At 48.4% G+C, this 17,829-nt stretch overlaps 1 long non-coding RNA gene across 1 annotated transcript in view; it reads right to left on the bottom strand.

Moving 5' to 3' along the window:
• LOC144149991 (uncharacterized) overlaps window positions 1–17,829 on the bottom strand; it is a 56,238-nt gene that overhangs the window by 722 nt on the left and 37,687 nt on the right. The window contains exon 3 of the long non-coding RNA XR_013318402.1: window positions 1,655–11,541. This is a non-coding gene — a long non-coding RNA (uncharacterized LOC144149991). The remainder of the gene's footprint in view (window positions 1–1,654; window positions 11,542–17,829) is intronic.

Below are 17,829 nucleotides of genomic sequence, written 5' to 3'. Positions count from 1 at the left end.
ATGATAATGATCGTTCCTTTAAGTGTTTTAAGCGAATCGTTCATTTAAATGATAATCAGCATTTTTTAAAAGGCCCATTTAGCTTCAGAGTGTTAAATTTTTAAAGTACCGAGAAATTTTGTCTCGCTGTACATTTTAGGGTTTTTGCTCAGCAAAAATGACTGCCTTATGTCTTCTCAGTTCTGTTCCTGCAACTTTGGAAGATACTAGTCCATTTGTTTTTTCACAGCATACAAGTGACAACTGAAAAGGACATATTAGCAGCAGTCAAGAAGTACCACACGAGAGAGGACTGCATTTATAACTTCATCGAAATTCAGTAGTGTGCTTTTTTGGAAGGTGTGGCCCTCCAAAGGGTTGCAGACACTAACACAGACATGTCTCTATCTGCAATTAAGTGTTTATTCCATTTAGTTTATAACATGTAATTATTCATACTGTAAGATACAGTCATAGTACAGTCAGTCAGCAATACAGAGTAAAATTTCTTTGCAGCACTTGCACACAAATGGCAAGGTCATGTAGAAAATGCAGTCGCTACAGTCATCAGCTGATCAGCCATGTGCAGTCTGCCTCTGAATCATAAAACAGCAGGTGGCAGGTTTGCCCGAAATCGTAGTGGTAAGCACCAATCAAATATTTGGACAGCGGCCGAACCCTCCGGGAATGCAAATCCTAGGAAGCACGGGCGAGGACATCCCTCCAGCACTGACCACTGTTACGATCGGCAGACGGGCACCGTAACACAACCGTGGCTGATGATGATGATGATGGTGGTTGGTGCATAATGACGCAAGGCCAACAAGGACCAAGAGCACCAGAGAAGAAGTTACTGAATTTTTGATGAGGCCATAAAAACTAAAACCTGCGAGTAAAAGTATAAGTGACACAACAAAATACAATGGAGATGGCTGGTGTATAGGGCCACGATGACCACACGTTATATGACAAGAGCTGCAGAAATTTTACCTCCGCTAAAAACTTAACACATTGACTACAAAACATGGCTTCGTCGGCTAAAAAGTATGAGTATGATGGGTTCAAATGAATGTGTCGTTTGTATAACTCAGGGAACTGTTTGTGTCGTGTTGTGTCAAGTGCCTTGCATGTGATTAGTATGTGGACTACGGATAGGTCCCTCCCACACCTGCTCCACATGGTTCGTGAAGATCGGGTGAGCAGGTGGGAGTGCATTACATGTGTGTGGCCACATGTAACGCTCAGCTTACATGTACAGACAGTAGAAAAAATTTTTGATGCGTCACTGAAGAATTCTGCGCACCTGTACTTGTCCTGTATGACTGTGGCGTTTGTCGGCCATCTTGCATCTGCGATAGCAGGGGAGGCCGTGGTGACACTCACTGAGCTTAAACGGGTGTGCCTGTAGACATTCGTGCCACATTTGTGCCGTTCTGCAACTACGTGTGCGGGAATTGACTTGTCATCTCGTTAACACAGTAACAGCCCGGAACGCCTTGGCTCACAAGCTACTGGATGCACGGGCACACGGAAGAATGTCGTGCTGTTGTCTCACCCATCTTTTTCGTGCCTCTATTCAGCCAGCGTATGCGATGGCCGTTGTCCCACTCTGCCACTCCCAGAAGACACCATGCCAATCCATGATGCACTCAAGACGGGCTAGGCCTGCACTCACCATGAACTTTCCTGCAGCCAACGCCAGGTACACCAGCATCGCGCCATCTGTCTCTGGCTCCCCTCCATGTCCCCGGTGGCGGGCACCTACACCGAGGTGAGCGCTAGGACGGGCCCGTCCAGATGCGGGCCTTGCAGACAGGGCTGCGGCACATCCAGTGCCTGCATATAATGGGGCTGGTCCTGCAGAAGTTCAACAGCCTATCTAATTCACATGTGGGGGTGCTGCTGACGATCTTCGAGGGCATCGAGGTGCCGAACAGACCTTGCCAGGAGCCACCACCACCAAACACCGGGGAGAGCATGCGGAGAGCCACGACCCTTCTCAGGGTCCACACCAGACAAGTAGACCACACCGCCCCAGGCCATTTGCCACGAGGCGACCGCCCTGCTGCATGACGAGCTGACCGGTCACCTGCATCTTTTCATGGAAGGCTCCATCAGGCGCAGCATGGGCTAGGCGGCAGTTGCATGTGTGGAGCTTGCACTGGGAGCCAGCAGGGGCTGCCACCTGCCCTTCAACTACTCAACACAGGAGGGGGGAAGGAAGGATTCATTTTCTAAACGAAGACAAAGAAATGTAGTGGGGATATTATGAACTCTCAGGGGAGTTCACCTACATTCTACCCAGCCAGAGGGTGAAAATAGGGTGGGAAGCAGAATAGAATAGACAAAAAAGCAAGGAATAAAAGATGAGGAAAAAGTAAAAAAAGAGTAGTCCCACTGTGGTCGATCCCATCACAAACAACACACGTGCTGTCATGCTGCGCCCGGGAGACGAGAAGCCTTGATGGGAACAGTGAAGTGTAGAGGCACGCTTGCTGCGATGAGGAGTGAAGTCTGCAGCAGTTCAAAATACTTCGGAGTTCACCACACTAGCAGAGTTGGCTGGACTGCACCCGGTGGCCAACGTCCTCCTAGAGAACGGCTGCAGCGCAACCCCGGTGCGGTCATGATCACAGATTGCAGGCCTGTGCCGCAGCGGCTGCACGCAGCTAACCAGCCCAGAACAGCAGTGTCTATACGGGCGCTCCCTTAAGGCCAAGCTGCACACTGTGGCCTCCCAAGCTTGCGACCTGCGACTCCACTACATGACAGGCAATTTCAGCATCAGGGGCAACGAGGATGCCCTGACCGAGCAGGCCGATAGGAAGGCACCCCAGTTTCCCTGGACATCACTGCCGCTGACAAGTCCAGCAGCGCCCTGGCTCACATTATGTGGACGATGCAACCCGACCACCAGGTTGTGAGTGGCCTGGTGCCATGGCCACTGCGTGCACACATCCGCAGGGATGCTCGCTGCCTTCTGCTCTGCATGCGGTTCAATTGCTGCAATGTGGCGGAGCACCTGCACTGACACGGGCGCAAGGACTCCCCTACATGTGCGGACTGTTCGGAAATGGGGACTCTGGAGCACCTCGTCTGCATCTGCCCCAACCACGAAATTTATTGATCTACATACAAAGCATAATGTATCATTTGTCAGCTTTTCCACAAAGCAGATATGAAAATAAGCCACAAGCGAGTGATGCCAAAGCCCAGGTGACCGGACAGTACAGCACAAATGGCAAATACTTTCTCTCTTTGCCTGTTGTCTTTGTTGCCTGAAGCCTGCTTACAACTATATGCCCAAACTCGCCCAACAAGCTTTTTCATGAGCATACTTGAGGGAAATTTAGGACTAACTCAACATTTCCACTACCGTTCTTATTAAGACAGTTTTGTTTTGTATGCACGCTGCTCCTGCCGCCTCCACTGTGGGCTAATGTACGGCATAGCAGAAAACGCCTGCTAGCTTCGCTAGAGAAAGTGCTATGCGCCGTTCACTAGCCCCAGCGGAATCCGGAGACTCGTGCACGGGTTCGACTACCCACATGCGGTATACAGACTTCGGCTATCTAAAGTGAGGCTTTATTGCCTACGAAGACACTCGACCAAATATAATAAACAAATTTTCTTCGACGTTAAGACCAGGCCTGGTCACACACATGCGGGCCCTCCCTAGGCTCAAAAAAAAAAAAAAAAAAAAAAGACCGTGCCCGGGCTGAGCGTGGGCTTGAGACGACGGGCCCGGGCCGGGCCTGGGATTGAGACGACGGGCCCGGGCCGGGCCTGGGCTTGAGACGACGGGCCCGGGCCGGGCCTGGGCTTGAGACGACGGGCCCGGGCTAGGCTCACTTATGAATGCCCGGGCCGGGCCCGGGCTCGGTGTTACGGGCCCGGGTCGGGCTTCACAAGGCGGGCTCGGGCCTTAAAATCAGGCCCGTGCAGTGCTCTAGTAGTCCGCATCCCTCCCCCATTCTCCTCGCCGCGGCAGCTGCGTGCTCCGCCGCTCTCACCACAGCGCCATCTGTGCGTCAGCGTGCAGCTTGCGCTCGGCTGCGCTCGCTCCCGTCGCCGTGCCAGCTGCGCGTTAGTGCGCAGCTTGCGCTCGGTTAAAAAATTTACACCATGGTTCCCGCGAGGGGAACCATGGGGTATATGCGACGCATCGGGGGTGAACATGCTGCGTAAATAGGATACACAACAACAGCAATCCACACGCTGACATCGCTAACATAACGGAAATGCAACGGCAACCCCCGATGCGTCGCATCTACCCCATGGTTCCCCTTGCGGGAAGATGGTGTAAATTTTTAAGTGGTGCCATCCTTTGAAGAGTGCCGCCGCCGAGTTCCGCTTCCGCCGCCACCTACTTCCGCTTCTGCAACTGCGCATTCCAGTACCACAGGATTCAGAATATCTGCTTTCTTTCGCCAAGAACCCCCAGAGACATGGCGGCCCCCATGTTTACTGGCACTCTTACGTCACTTTGTACGCTCAAGTAGGCTGTTTTTTAGATACGGTGAGATACAAACAGTTGTTGCGGCTCCTCCGTGACTGAGCCCGACCCGTGCGAGTCCTTCGCTTGAGTTTGGTGCGTTGTGAACAATGCCGTCGTGGTGTTGCGCCCCCGGCTGCTCGACATGGTCAAACAAGGGAAAGTCTTTCCTCCTTACCTTTTGCAAAACACGACACCAAGAGACTGGACGTCTGGCTGCAACGTATTGGACGAGCAAGTTTCCAGCCTAAGAAGCATTCCAAGCTTTGCGAGGTACGTACATGCATGAAAAGCTTGACCTCATCTGGTATTTGTGTTACCAGGGTGTGTATATCGACTGGTGTAAGAGCAAAACCAAAATCTGTGAACATGGTGGGATAAATAAAGCGCGCAGTACTTATCAGATTTCAGCTGGCTGCCAGTATCATCCTTGAATGCATATTACTACATCAGTATTGCTGTGTAAGTGTCACTGACGAGTACATTCGTACTGCACACACAATACTGGCTTTCACTGCTTTCAGGTTCTTTGGCAGTAACTTAAACTGCGAAAACAAAGCTGTGATATGCTTGTTCTGTAAAACATTCGAAAAATATCTGATAGACAACTTAGTAGAAGTAAATTTTTCTTTAAAAACGCGGCCGTGAATGGCGACAGTGGGGCTTCGGTACAAGCGCATCATTTTGCGATTTGCAGCTGTTGTATTTCAACTTTACCTTCATAAGGTTTCCAATCTTGTAGCATAAATTTTCGTAACAGGAATGAGAAGGAAACAAGAAAACAAGTTCAGAATTTAGTCGTAACTCACCTAAATGCTTTTACTCACTGGACGTAACTACATACATTGCAATCTGTTTCTGATCAAAATAATACTCAGTAAGCACCCGTGCCTTCGCTGCTGTGTTACAAAGGATGGCAGTTATTGGTGCCGGTTTATTTTTTTTCAAAGTACAGGACACAAGCTAGCCATCCTCGCTTAAACATGTTTGAGAACAAATAATTGTCTTTTCAACGATAAGGATGAACAATGCTGTGCCCTTACCGCACAAGTTTAAGTGAGCACTGCGCAGTGCAGCACTCTCGCAGTTTCTGCGTGCAAATGGTGTGTCACTAGTGGGTATTCAGAGCAAGCAACAGTCGTGCAGTGTTGTGATCTTTCACGCAACGCCTGAAACCCTGGAAAACATGGTTGTTGACGAGGGGTTTCGGTATGTTTTCGGCTATGCAGTCAGCCAAGTAACGAAAAACTTGCTGTGTCGGCCTGGATGTGTGGCTACCCTGTCCACGGCTGGCTGCAAAACCATAAGAGAAAAAAGCACCAGGGCCACAAGTGGGCCTGAGAAACGAAGGTTTGGCACTGCCTTTCAATTTAAATAGATGTCAAAGTGTGTCAAACATGTTAACATGAGTTATCCCTGCAACATTTGCTTTAAGACAGCTGTGTACTATATGGATAAGGCATTGATAAAACACTGCTGCTTGAATTCTTACCTGTCATTGCGTTTTCTTGGTTTATTTGAAAAGAACTGTGCACACTCAATAATAGCAAGCTGCACAGCAGGCTCATTCGGAGTACTTTGCCATCCTGATGACACAGTCCGGTGCAGATTCTGTAAACATGACTGCCTGACCTTCCATCCCTGATAGCTGCTTATACGGTGCAATATGAGCAGCAATTTGAACCCAATGCGAAGCAAAGCTTTAAACTGCAAGCACGCCAACCTTGCACACTGTTAGCTCTAATACAGTGAACTCTCGTTAAGACAAACTCGGTTAAGACGAATTCTCACTGATGCCGAAAACCATTGGAACGTTTGTTTGGTTTTGCATAGCCCCATTGCAAAAAAAAATCCACTTAATTAAGCGGAACAGCCTTGCACATGCTCATCGGGTAAGACGAACACCTTTCGGGGTGACCACCACTACTGGCCATTTTGGGTTGCGAAAATGGAAGTCTTGGCACGGTACGGTGGGGCATTCACACAACCAGAAAGAAAAGTAAAAAGGAAGCACAGTGCAAAGTGAATTTGCACTACAGAGGAAAGGAGGGAGCGAGAAAAAAAAGACACTTGGATAAACCTACCACTCCTCCAACCCTTGAACCCGCGCAGCCAGCTGCAAAACAAAGGAAGAAAATCGCCAGGGCGAGTTTTGTGGCCGTTCTGCTTTGGAGGAGAGGCGCAAAACTGGGAATATAAAAAAGTAACAAACAGCGACAATGGAGACTAGCTTCTGCGAACGTAGCAGCCCTCCTGAACAATGCTGTTTATCAGCGAGATCATACGAGTTCACGTCGCAAGTCCCACAGCTTCACCACTGAAACAAAGCGACCTCTCTCTCTCTGCTGCATTTCCAAGTTGCGCACTTGAATTTTTCTTGTATTTTGCCTGTATTGTATGTCTACTTCCTTCACAGTCATGAAGCAAAATATTTGCATTGCGCTGGGGCGTGTTGCTAATTCGTTTTTCGGGAGGGCTTCTGATAAGACAACTTCTCATAAGATGAACAAATTATCACGGTCCCTTCGAGTTCGTATTAAGAAGAGTTCACTGTATTACCACTTATTCCGCAAGAACACGTGTGTGCTAGTAAGGCACCAGTAGGCTAGTACCTTGTTTTCTATTACTTTACTGAATGTATGCAATGCTTTATAAGCGGCTCTTTGAAACCTTCTTGTGGAATTTTCAGTGTTAGGTTGCTATTTTTCCGGCTGCTACTTTTGTCAGCGAAAGCACATGATGGTCCGGGGAGGGGACGCAACACAGCAGCAAACATCCTGCATCTTACTTATTATCACGCGACGTCGCAAAGGACTACAGTTGGTATGAACGGAGTTTTTTTTATCTATTGTTCCGCATAGCTACGAAAAAAAAGGCTCCAGGATAGCTAATTACGCTTGTACGCCTCACTAAGAACAGTCGCTTCAGAATTTAAAATCCCTTCGACAGCAACTTTTAATACAAAAATTTTATGAAAGGAGTGAAAGCAGGCAGATGTTAAAGAAAACGTGCGGTGCTCAACAGACGAGGACGACGACAAGAAACTACAAATATGGACACACACTTCCAACTACCTTTTCGTGACAAACTTTTGCTACTTATACACAACCTAGCCAGAAAAGAAACGTAATACAGACAAATAATTCATAGCAAAGGGTCCTCAAAATTGTTCCAAAGAAGACCAACGATGGTGTAGAAAATGATGCAACTTGGGGGACAATGTGGATCGAGCCGTCAATGGCCCTGAGTGCAAGCACCAGATGTGCTCTAATATCTCATCCAATCCAAAGTCTGTGACCTGCAAGCCAATAAGAACTACAAATCTTCGGATGCATACAACTATGTGCTGAGCGGCTGGGTGAGCGAGTTGCTGCTGCACAAGATTTCCGAAGATTTGAGCTACGTCAAAGGAACTCTGTGCCCATCGCAGGCTGTGAATTCTACAGCCAGGATCGCCTGGGTGTGTGTAAAGAAAAGTGGCCAGGATGGCTGGTCCTGAATGACAGGAAAGGGCAGGTCGTGCAGCAATGTCGGAGCCATGCTCTGGAAGGTAAAGGTGGCTGTTCCACTGGGTCTAACAGCAGCAAGCTGTACAGACACGGCCACACAGTGGAATCGGGGCATGAGACGGAATATGGAGCCAGCCTTACTGGAAGACATCAGTTTCAGGCTCCAGAACGGAACTGTAGACGACCCTCCTTCGAAACGCAGGAGAGAAGCTTTTACGGTAATGACCGCGGAGGAGATCAAGAAAACGCACGAAGGATCACCCTTCTCGGGTCTCTTCAAGATTCCAGGTATGTTCAAACTGTGTTAGCATACTTTTAGGGGAGTTAACTAGCATTTCTTGCTCATGTGGACATTCTCATACCAGGGCGGGGCCAAGATACTCCAATCAGTATGTCGGAATAGAAATGTAGCAATACGTGTACTTTAACTGCGAAATACGGATTCTGAGATACATATTTTTTCCGATTTACAAACATTTCAGGCATACTTTTGTCAATTCACCAAAAAGGTACCTCATATTCAGATATAAGAATGTAGGTATTAAAATACTTCACCTATTTTGGGCTAGGAGATTCACCGGAACGAAATTAATGAATCCAGCCACAGCCAGGTGTTGCTTTTATGTTGAAATCTGGAAATTGCAATGTATGTAACTTCTCTATCCATTACACGCAAGCACTCAGCTGTTCAAGACGCTAAAGGTGTAACCACATGGAGCGATTTTTGCTAGCGACGCGACAAGCGATAGCGACAAGTTGTCGCTGCCGCTTGGCTTTGCACCCGCTGATGCAACCACATGCAGCGACAAGCGACAGGTTGTCGCCCGGCCGTTGGCAACCAAGCGAGCGGGGCGAGAATGCTTTTTGTTTACAGGATGGTAACGAATGCGAAAAAGATATGTAAATACAATGTACTATTACATCCCCTAGCTGTAATTTAATGAAAATGTAGTCGGTGACGTTTTTTGAATAGTAATTATCAGTTCATTTTACACTACGACAGGTCCGCAGTTCCGTACTTCGCGCTTGCGCAGAATGAGCGTGCGTGAGCAAAAAGGCACCAAAAGGGTCTTGCCGTCGCTTTTGTCGTTTTATGTCTTAACAGAGGTGCGTGGATTTCATTATGCTGGCTATGGAGCGCAGAAATCGTGTTGCCAGGCTGAAGGCCTTGCTAATTCTCCGGCAACTTTCCGAAAGCAATCGCAGTTGCTGGGTGCGACCAATTTGGCGTAAGCGCACCTTGGAAAGCGAATACTTCACAGCGGTAGGTTCACCACTCGTTTTTCGAAATTCCGTTACACATGTTCATTGGTTTTCCAAACGTCTTTACAGATGCAAGTCATGAAGGATGGCGACCCGGGGCTGTTCTACAGCTTTCGACGAAAGACTTTCGATGCCCTTCACAGTCTAGTCGGCGAGAGGCTGACGAAGGAGTGGCTCTGCAGGGAACCACTGTCGTCTGAAGAGCGCCTCGCTCTGACCCTGCGGTGAGCCCATGGCCTTGGAATAGCAGATTGTTTTGTGAACAAGTATTTTATTATACATACCAGAGTTATGCACTCCCTGTATACTCGTTGCAGGTACCTTTCCTCGGGAATGCGCATCCCCGACGTCGCCATGGCATTCCATGTCGGGAAAGAAACTGCGAGGCAGGCCATCCACCTGACTTGCCTGGTGCTGTGGGAGGAGCTGTCTCCCATATACATGAAGGTATGAATAGTGAACTCTGCGGTGTCGCGTCTAGTCCAGTGAAATGCACTTATCCTGACGGACAGCAAGCTTCTCACCGATCAGGGCGAATGCGTCCCACACGTTAACATACCGAAGTACCTTACCTTATTTTAATCAAACAACTCTGCCACCCCCCCTGCTCTTTTATGGTGGCCCTGATGATTGTGCTCTTCAGAATGTGCCTTGTCATCACGGGTCTTTCATCTGGCCATCACTCAGCAGGAATAGACTACACTTCCAAATGGATCCGGTGTTTATATGTGTATATATAATTTTATGCTGATTAGCAAACTTCCGGGAAAAATAGACGGAAAACTGCAAAGATTAATATGGGTACATGCAGAAAAAAAAATAATTCACAAAGCAAAGGTGAACTGTCGAACGTTCTCCTTTCTTTCAACATGCACTAAAGCAAAACCCACATTTTCACCTCGCTTTGCATGTAGTATTTAGCACAGCACATCTTATCTTTTGTTGCAGGCGCCCCCGTCAGAGAGAGTGTGGAGGGACGTTGCCAGTGGCTACTGGCAGCGGTGGGAGTTTCCAAACTCCCTCGGGGCAATGGATGGCAAGCACGTCCAGATAGAGTGCCCCAGGAAGTCGGGAAGCCTGTACTACAACTATAAGGTAAACCATTGGGGAAAGACTTTGGCAAAGCAAAATATATACATCAATTGTAGAACGAGCTTCAGGAGTGGATGTTTACGGAAAAAGCAGAATCTATCAATACGCCGGGTTCGCACCTTTGTTCGAAATTCTGTGCCATCGCAACTTTTCGGGTCATTCAAATTCACAGAGTGGAATGACTCGTGATGTTTTGTGGGTATGAAGAAGTGTCCGTGTAGCGAGTGAAGGAGGAGCCCTGGAAGACGTGGTATTAGATTTGACGGCTCGTATCGGGGCTTCTCCAGCTGCATTCCTCTAAATGTGGTGCTTGTTTCTTGGGGACACGGGCTGAGGGACTGTGGCGGAGTGTCGGTGAGTGGCGTACGTGCTGCTTCTCCCTGCGTAATGGTAGCGGCGTGTAGCTGAACGTGGCTCTGCCTGCTGGTGTGAGTGTGGGAATTGGAGGCGGGATAGGATTCTTGTAGTCCCGCCCATGTATTATTGACATCAAGCTGTTGGTGTTTTCGTGCGGTCATCTTTGGGGAAGCTCCAGGGCTGCATTGTAGGCTTGGTGTATCACAATGTGGAGCTTTTCCTTTGCATATGTTGGGGCCTGCGAGCACGGTGTACGTAAAACAGCTAGTGAGGACAGCTTGCATGATGCCAGTCAGTGCCAGGGTAGACAAAAATGAAAGTTCGGAAAGTAACACTTGAGCGGGGCAACTTCAGGTTCAACGGATCAACGCCGAGCCTGGTGTCATTTCCGCAGTTAGATTCAACAGGCTCGGTGTTGAGGACGGACGTCGGGTGAAGACTTCACCCTTGCATTCTGTGAAACTCTTTTGAGACAATAAGTGCAGCATATTGCACAAACACGAAGGGATGAGGTCACGTGAGCCAGAAGTCTGATTTCTATGTGCTAACATTCTCTCCGTACTGTCATCCTCTGTGCATCCAGCCGCTGTGCCTAGCATGATCCCTGATACAGCACGTTTGTTTAGTTCCGAAGTAGTCGCAATGTTAGGTGGAATGTCAGCGGCAGACGGACGCAAGGAGCAAAAGCGCGAAAGAGTGCCCAAAGGGCTGCCGGGGTTCGGGCGGAGTTTGTCAATTTTTTTTTCAAACAAAGGCCAGGTGCCCTGGCAGTGGAACCTGCCTCGTGTGCATGTGGTGCAGTGAGAGTTCAGGGGTGGAACAGGGTCCATGGGTTTGGGAGCAGTCCTGGGACCAGGCAAAAGTGCCTTTTGTAGCAGGCTTGGAGCAGCCAGAAAGGCATTTTTGGAGCACGTTTGTAGCAGCCAGAATTTCCATCTGGAGGAGATGTAACACCATTTAACAGCATTATGGTGCCTCCCTAATCTCCGTGCAGGCCGCTGTGCAAGTCCCCGGCCAAGTACCTAATCTCTCTACTATACTCAGGCGTTCTACCATGCACTAGAACCTAATCTAAACCAGGAACGCAAATCTTGTACTATATCTGGAGGTTTACAAAATTCGGAGTCATCTACCCAAAGTTGAATTGAATTGAAATTTAAGTTTATTTGTTCTTTTTTGAATACAGAAAAATGGGGGGGAGGCAAAAGGCAACCACCATCCCTCCGTTTAGCAGGGAGTTCATTTCAAGTTTCAAATTAATTTCCGTTTCAAGTTTACAGGCGAAAATGAGTAGATACCTCAAAGCAAAAGTGAAAAACTCCGTAAGACGGAGCATGATGTGATAGAGGAAAATACATCTCTAGTTTCCAACTCTTGCTACAGCATACCCACAATATAAAAAGCACCATGTCCCTCTGTTCCTAACTTGAAAAAATAATAATGCGACCGTACCACAAAAATAGCCGGAAAACTCGATGCAAGTAATGAAAACCTTTGCAAACAGCGCTGAAAAACTACACTTTTTGCTGAACTTCACAAACGGTACTTGCTACCTTGGACTTCTTTCAACGTCTATGCAAACTAAAGAAAAGCACAAACATATTTGCGAAAAAAAAAAGTTGGCAGCACAATAAGACCACAGCACAACAGCTAACTAAATCTGGACGTTTCCACGCGCCCCTTTTCCGACCAGATTCGCACGTAACAGGCAATCCCAACACTGCGGTTTACGGCGTGTTTCGTCGTTTTTTCGTGCGCTTGCAGCGCGTAAATCGTTGAGGTAAAGGTCTCGAAGCATTGCGGCACGAGACAAAAAGATGTGACAGAATTGCAGTCACTAACGGCAGAGAAAACTCACCCGGATTGAAAATACTGCGGCGGCGGACGCGTGCCTGCAAAAACAAAACGGAAAAAAAATGGCGGCTGAACCGCACTGGCCAATCAAGACGCGGAACGAGGGGGGGTTTGCCTCGAGCGCATGTGCTCCTGCCAATCAGTGGCTCGTGAACCATCTTCGCGAAATCGGCGGTAACGCTCGTTCTCCTCATGGGACGCCATTTTGAGATAGCGGAAAATACGCACAAAGAAGCTACAAGGCTAGTCCAATATGGCCGCCGCCTGCAGTCTGCTTCGAGTGTGGCGCGCGCGCGAAGTTCAAGCTTTTTTAGCCCGATTCTCGGCGTTTTGCGGCTCCTGCTGCGTTTACAAAGTCGACTTTCAAGACCTTTCCCGACCAAATTCAGCAGTAAAACTTTCAGAGTAGGTGCTTAAAGGTATGGAGACTTCAATAGTGCGCTCAAATGGAGACTTCAAAAATGGAGACTTCAAAATGGAAGTGTGAAGACTTCAAAAATGCAAGTGGGAATGTGGTTTTACGAAGATTTCCATTTCAACTCAATTTTATTTTTGTAACTCCGGCTACAATGTCTTCCACCGGAGTATGCTCCCTAGTCCAAGACTCACTTTCCATTGCTCGTTTACCCGGCCTAAGCTTCTCTTCCGTGAGTCCCCAAGTTCCTAAAAAACCATAACTCACCATCGGCAGTATGCATCGGACAGGACCACAAATAGGGAAAGACAGAGGTAAGAGAAAGTGGTCACAATTAAGGGATTTGGAAGGCACAAGATACGAGCAGTTGGAAGTGAAAGGCAGGGAGAGGCCTCTGTCCTGCAGAGGACCTCAAATAGGCAGATGATGAGGACGCAATACTACTTAGGGATAAGGATAAAAAAGAAGCAGCGAAGAAGCCTGTGACCAGATGCCTGTGCCAAGAGGCTGTCTACAATTGACCTTGCCGAGACACCTGGCACAAGGCTTCATCCACCCGCAATCATGTACCCCCGTTTTTTTGTTGTTTTTTTGAGAAATAATCCCTAGCAGGTCAATGTTGCATAATGCAGAACAGTGAAACATGAGCGCATGCTTGCAAAAAGGAAAAAAAAAGGCAAGTAGATACAGGCTCACTAACATTGCACTGCCATTTGTTTCCTTTTTGCGTCCACGTAGTTGCGGTGCTTTCACGGGCGTAACTCGAGCGAGATCTAAGATCAGCTGTGTCCTGCAATCCACTTTACTCTGGCCTCTGCAACCTTGGAGACCTCTATCTGATGTGTGTCTATTTTCAGAGGATGCCTCACCTGGCGCGCCACCACACACAGCGACGGGTGGGCTGCCTACAACTGCACACCAGCCCAGGAGAGCGCAACAACCGTCAACATAAGACTACAGTGGGCAGACGGTCGACCATTCACCCAAAACATGCAAAGCATGTGGCAGAAGGCACAGCTGCTGTTTGTGGGGACAAACAAGCAGAAGGTCTGGCTTGCACATGCATTGTCAGCATACACATGTGGTCTCACGCAATCATGATGGACATTCAGAACTCCCTCGTCTGAAGAAAACAAGTTACTTAACCAGCAAGCAGCCGAGAAACTACACATCGCTCAAAGCTTTCAATTACATGACGAGCAGTTGGGTGAAGGAGCCATGGGTGGAACACACCAGTCGGTTACCAGCGGTAAATGCCAGTAAAATTGCTCTCACTGACGCCAGAGGGCCTTCATTCCTACGGATGGCTGTGCTGAAAACTTGACAATGCTGGCGTCTGTTCATGAGGCAAAGACCTGTTTCCGGCCTCTATACATGGCGTCAGTAGATATAGCTAAGGCCTTCGACCACGTCACCAAGGAAGCCATTTTAACCCAGTAATTCCCAGTACCAGAAAACCCAAAGAAAATTAGCAAACAAGTTATGCATTTCAATCTAGAGCACATATAGAGATACAAAAACCATAAAAACATTCAGAAATGTTTTTTTTATTAGCAACAACAGCTTGTTGCACATATGCAACACTGGGCATAAATGTCAGACTACAGAAGAGAATCTAAACTGCCGCTGCGTTTATAATGATCTCCGCCAAATGATCTCCGCTTCTGAGTGGCGGTTCTGCATCCGTCATTGCGCTGTTCACCCACATCCATCATCTCGTTCACCCCTATGGTTCTGAGCCCCTCGTTAGTGATTCCTTCTCGCCTTCTGGTGTCTGTACTTGGCACCCTTCTGGCTATGGGGGCGGGGAAGTCCTTCCGCTTTGGGGCCACCAGTTTGACTGCCTTACCGGGATGTGTAACCTTGCAGTGCGTGCGAATCTCCATGGAGGTGGGAGCTCTGAAGCTGCACCAGCAGCACGCGTAGGCTCGCGACTTGGCCTTCTGCATGGAGCTCGCCACCACGGGGAAGTTTGGGAGGACTTCAGTGCTGCTTGACACAGGGCTGTGCAGCCTGCTATGCCAAGCAAGGACGTCATCGCAGTACGAGCTGAACTGACATGTGGTGCACACGTTGCGCTGCTCAATGTGTGCTTTCATGCGAGCGATGAGCTCGGCCGAATTGGACGAGCTGTACGGACAACCCATCCACATGCACTGCCTGCCAGAGGACTCTCCACAACAGCCCTCAGCTTTGCCGTGGCTTTGTCTATAAAGTCATCGATCTTCACGTCCTTGTTTTCAAATCGAACTTCTTCGATTGAGTACACGTTGGGGACCGCGTGCAGCGTGCGCTGGTGTTCCTCAACATCTTGCTGGCTGGTGAAACACTTTTCGCAGATGGTGCAGTGGTGTGGGAAGTACTGGAGGTGAGCGTAGAGGTGCATTCTCAACTCCTTCGTGCAACGGTGCCTCTCTGCGCACTGCAAACACTGGTACGGCTTCTCCAGAACATCTTTTTGACTTTTCAAATGATGTTTTCTTCCATGTGTAGCGCTTCTTCACATATGTCGCTTTCAAGCCTGTTGTGGGGGTCTGGGCGGGGACCTCATCCTCGGGCTCCATGGAAGGACTTTCTTCATCACTGCTTCCGTCAGCAAGTGCCTCATCCTCTTCGTCGGTGCTGCTGTACTCGGATATGTCACTCTGGTTGCAGTCGATGTGGCGAAGTAAGTTGTCATCTCCAAGAAAACGTTTTTTTCGTGTTCTCGGCAACCCTTAAAAAGTAGAAGACAATTGCAGCCTGCACTAACAATAGAACTAATTAATTCAATTGTACAAAAGCGAAAAGTCGCAAGTCTTGCGTTTTCCTACAGAAAATGGCCCATACACACTACTATTCTCAAGAAAACTGTCACATTGCAAAAACTGTCACATTGCTTCGCGGTTACGTTGGCATCGCAAACGTAAACAAATTGCTTCCTATTTTCATTCATGACATACCGAAGAGCTGCCATTGCATACGAGTTTTACGCCACATAGCAGGCATAAAGCAGCAGGAGCTGCAAAGGTTCACACATGTCAAAATGAGAGCTCAGTCGTGGTTCCCACAGTCGGCTTCAAATGAAAATTGCATAAGATCGCCCGAACGAAGGCGGACTGAGGAGCACAGTACCGTATTGACAGCAACGCATTCAATGCGTGTACTGCATGAAGGAAACTGGCGCAGGCCACAATCAGCCTCAAGCCATGCTCAAACCGCCTAAACTGCAACGGAGATCAAAAGCAAATAGTGCGCTTTTAGGTTTCCAAGATTAATAGCTTACCAGATGCAAAAGATGGCGCCTTTTGTTGTGCATACGATAGCAGCGCCGCAAAGTCCCAAAAATAAACTTACTTTATACTTAGCTAAATAACAATAATAAACAAACAACTAATACTTAGGGCTACTGCTTTGCGCATGTATGAGCCGTTCACAAGTGCAAAACACGTCGCGAACAAAAACTGCGTCGTAGACGACAGTGCGCCTCCTAATGCGTCGCTGCAGCATGAGCCCTTACAAAGCCGACTTTTCGCCGTCGCAGTGGAGCAACTGGAGTTGTTTATATGCTCACGCAGTCGGTGACAAACCGGCTGCCACTGGCTTTGTGCATAAAAAGCGGAGCACGCAATACTGTGTCTTAAATGGGGCCCGACGAAGAGGACTTTCGGAGGCATTTATCTCCCACATCAATGACTTTTACGACACGTCGTCTACAGTACTGACTTTTAATGGATCCACTGCCCTCGCGAGGCCTGGAAGAGGGGTTAGACAGGGTGATCCCCTCTCCTTTTCAACACGATGTTGGACGAATGGCCTTGTTCCCTACCACCGCAAGTGGGCTTCAAGAGCGGAGAACTTCAAGTCAATGCGATGGCTTTTGCTGATGACATTATCATCATGGCTGCAACCCCTTTTGGACTGCAACAAAGTTTGAACTCTCTGGAGCAATTCTTGGCCGCGAGGAGGCTCCCTGTCAATCCAGACAAATGCGCCCCCCTGTCCCTTCGAGCGAATGCCAAGGACAAGATAACCAAGATTGCGACTGACGAGGTTTTTAAAATCTCAGGCTCCACCATTCCCGTGCTAGACACCTCAGCCAAATGGAAATATTTGGGCCTGTTAAAGCCTTTGGCTTAGCCACTTCACCTATTCTTGAGGAAGTCGAGGAATACCTACGAGGGCTGACTAAAGCACCTCTAATAGCCCAGCAGAGGCTTGTAATTTTACGTTTTTACATGACCCCACGCTTATTGTACTGACTCTTATTTGAACCCATATCGGCCAAGATCCTAATCAAAATTGATAGACAGATTCGACTCAGCGTCAGAGAGTGGCTCAAGTTGCCTCACGATACCCCTCTTGGTTTCTATCACGTGTGCAACGAGGAAGGAGGAATGGGCATCACTTCTCTTAGGACTGCTACACCATACCCCCATCTGTTCAAAGGCAGCCAACACCGCGTACGTTCAAGATTTCCTCCGCAAAGCGGACGGTCTCACCACATACAAGGGCGAAAAATTAGACTCAAGAAAGAAATACCAATCCTTCTGAAAATGGCAACTTCACCAGAGCGTTGACAGCAAGGCCCTCAAAGAGGCCGCTGTCACACCTGGATCAAGTGCATGGATGACTGATGGTACCAAGCTGCTACCTGGACGAGAATTTACTAATACACTAAAGCTAAGAATCAACGCGATGCCATGCCTCGTCCGCCCCAAGAGGGGGAGAGTCGTGCCCACCACACGCACGGCAGGATGCCCAGAAGCCGAGAGTTTGGGACACATTCTACAAAAATATATTCGTTCCCATCATACAAGAATCGAATGACACAACGCAGTAGCCAAGGACCATTGCAAAAACGCTGGGAGCAAAAGACTATGATG

The sequence above is a fragment of the Haemaphysalis longicornis genome, unplaced genomic scaffold (genome assembly GCF_048455015.1).
Source record: "Haemaphysalis longicornis isolate Haplotype H1 unplaced genomic scaffold, Haemaphysalis longicornis Haplotype H1 scaffold_8, whole genome shotgun sequence".
NCBI lineage: Eukaryota > Metazoa > Arthropoda > Arachnida > Ixodida > Ixodidae > Haemaphysalis > Haemaphysalis longicornis.
Note: the sequence above shows the minus strand (reverse complement) of the source record. Positions and strands in the feature narration are given on the sequence as shown.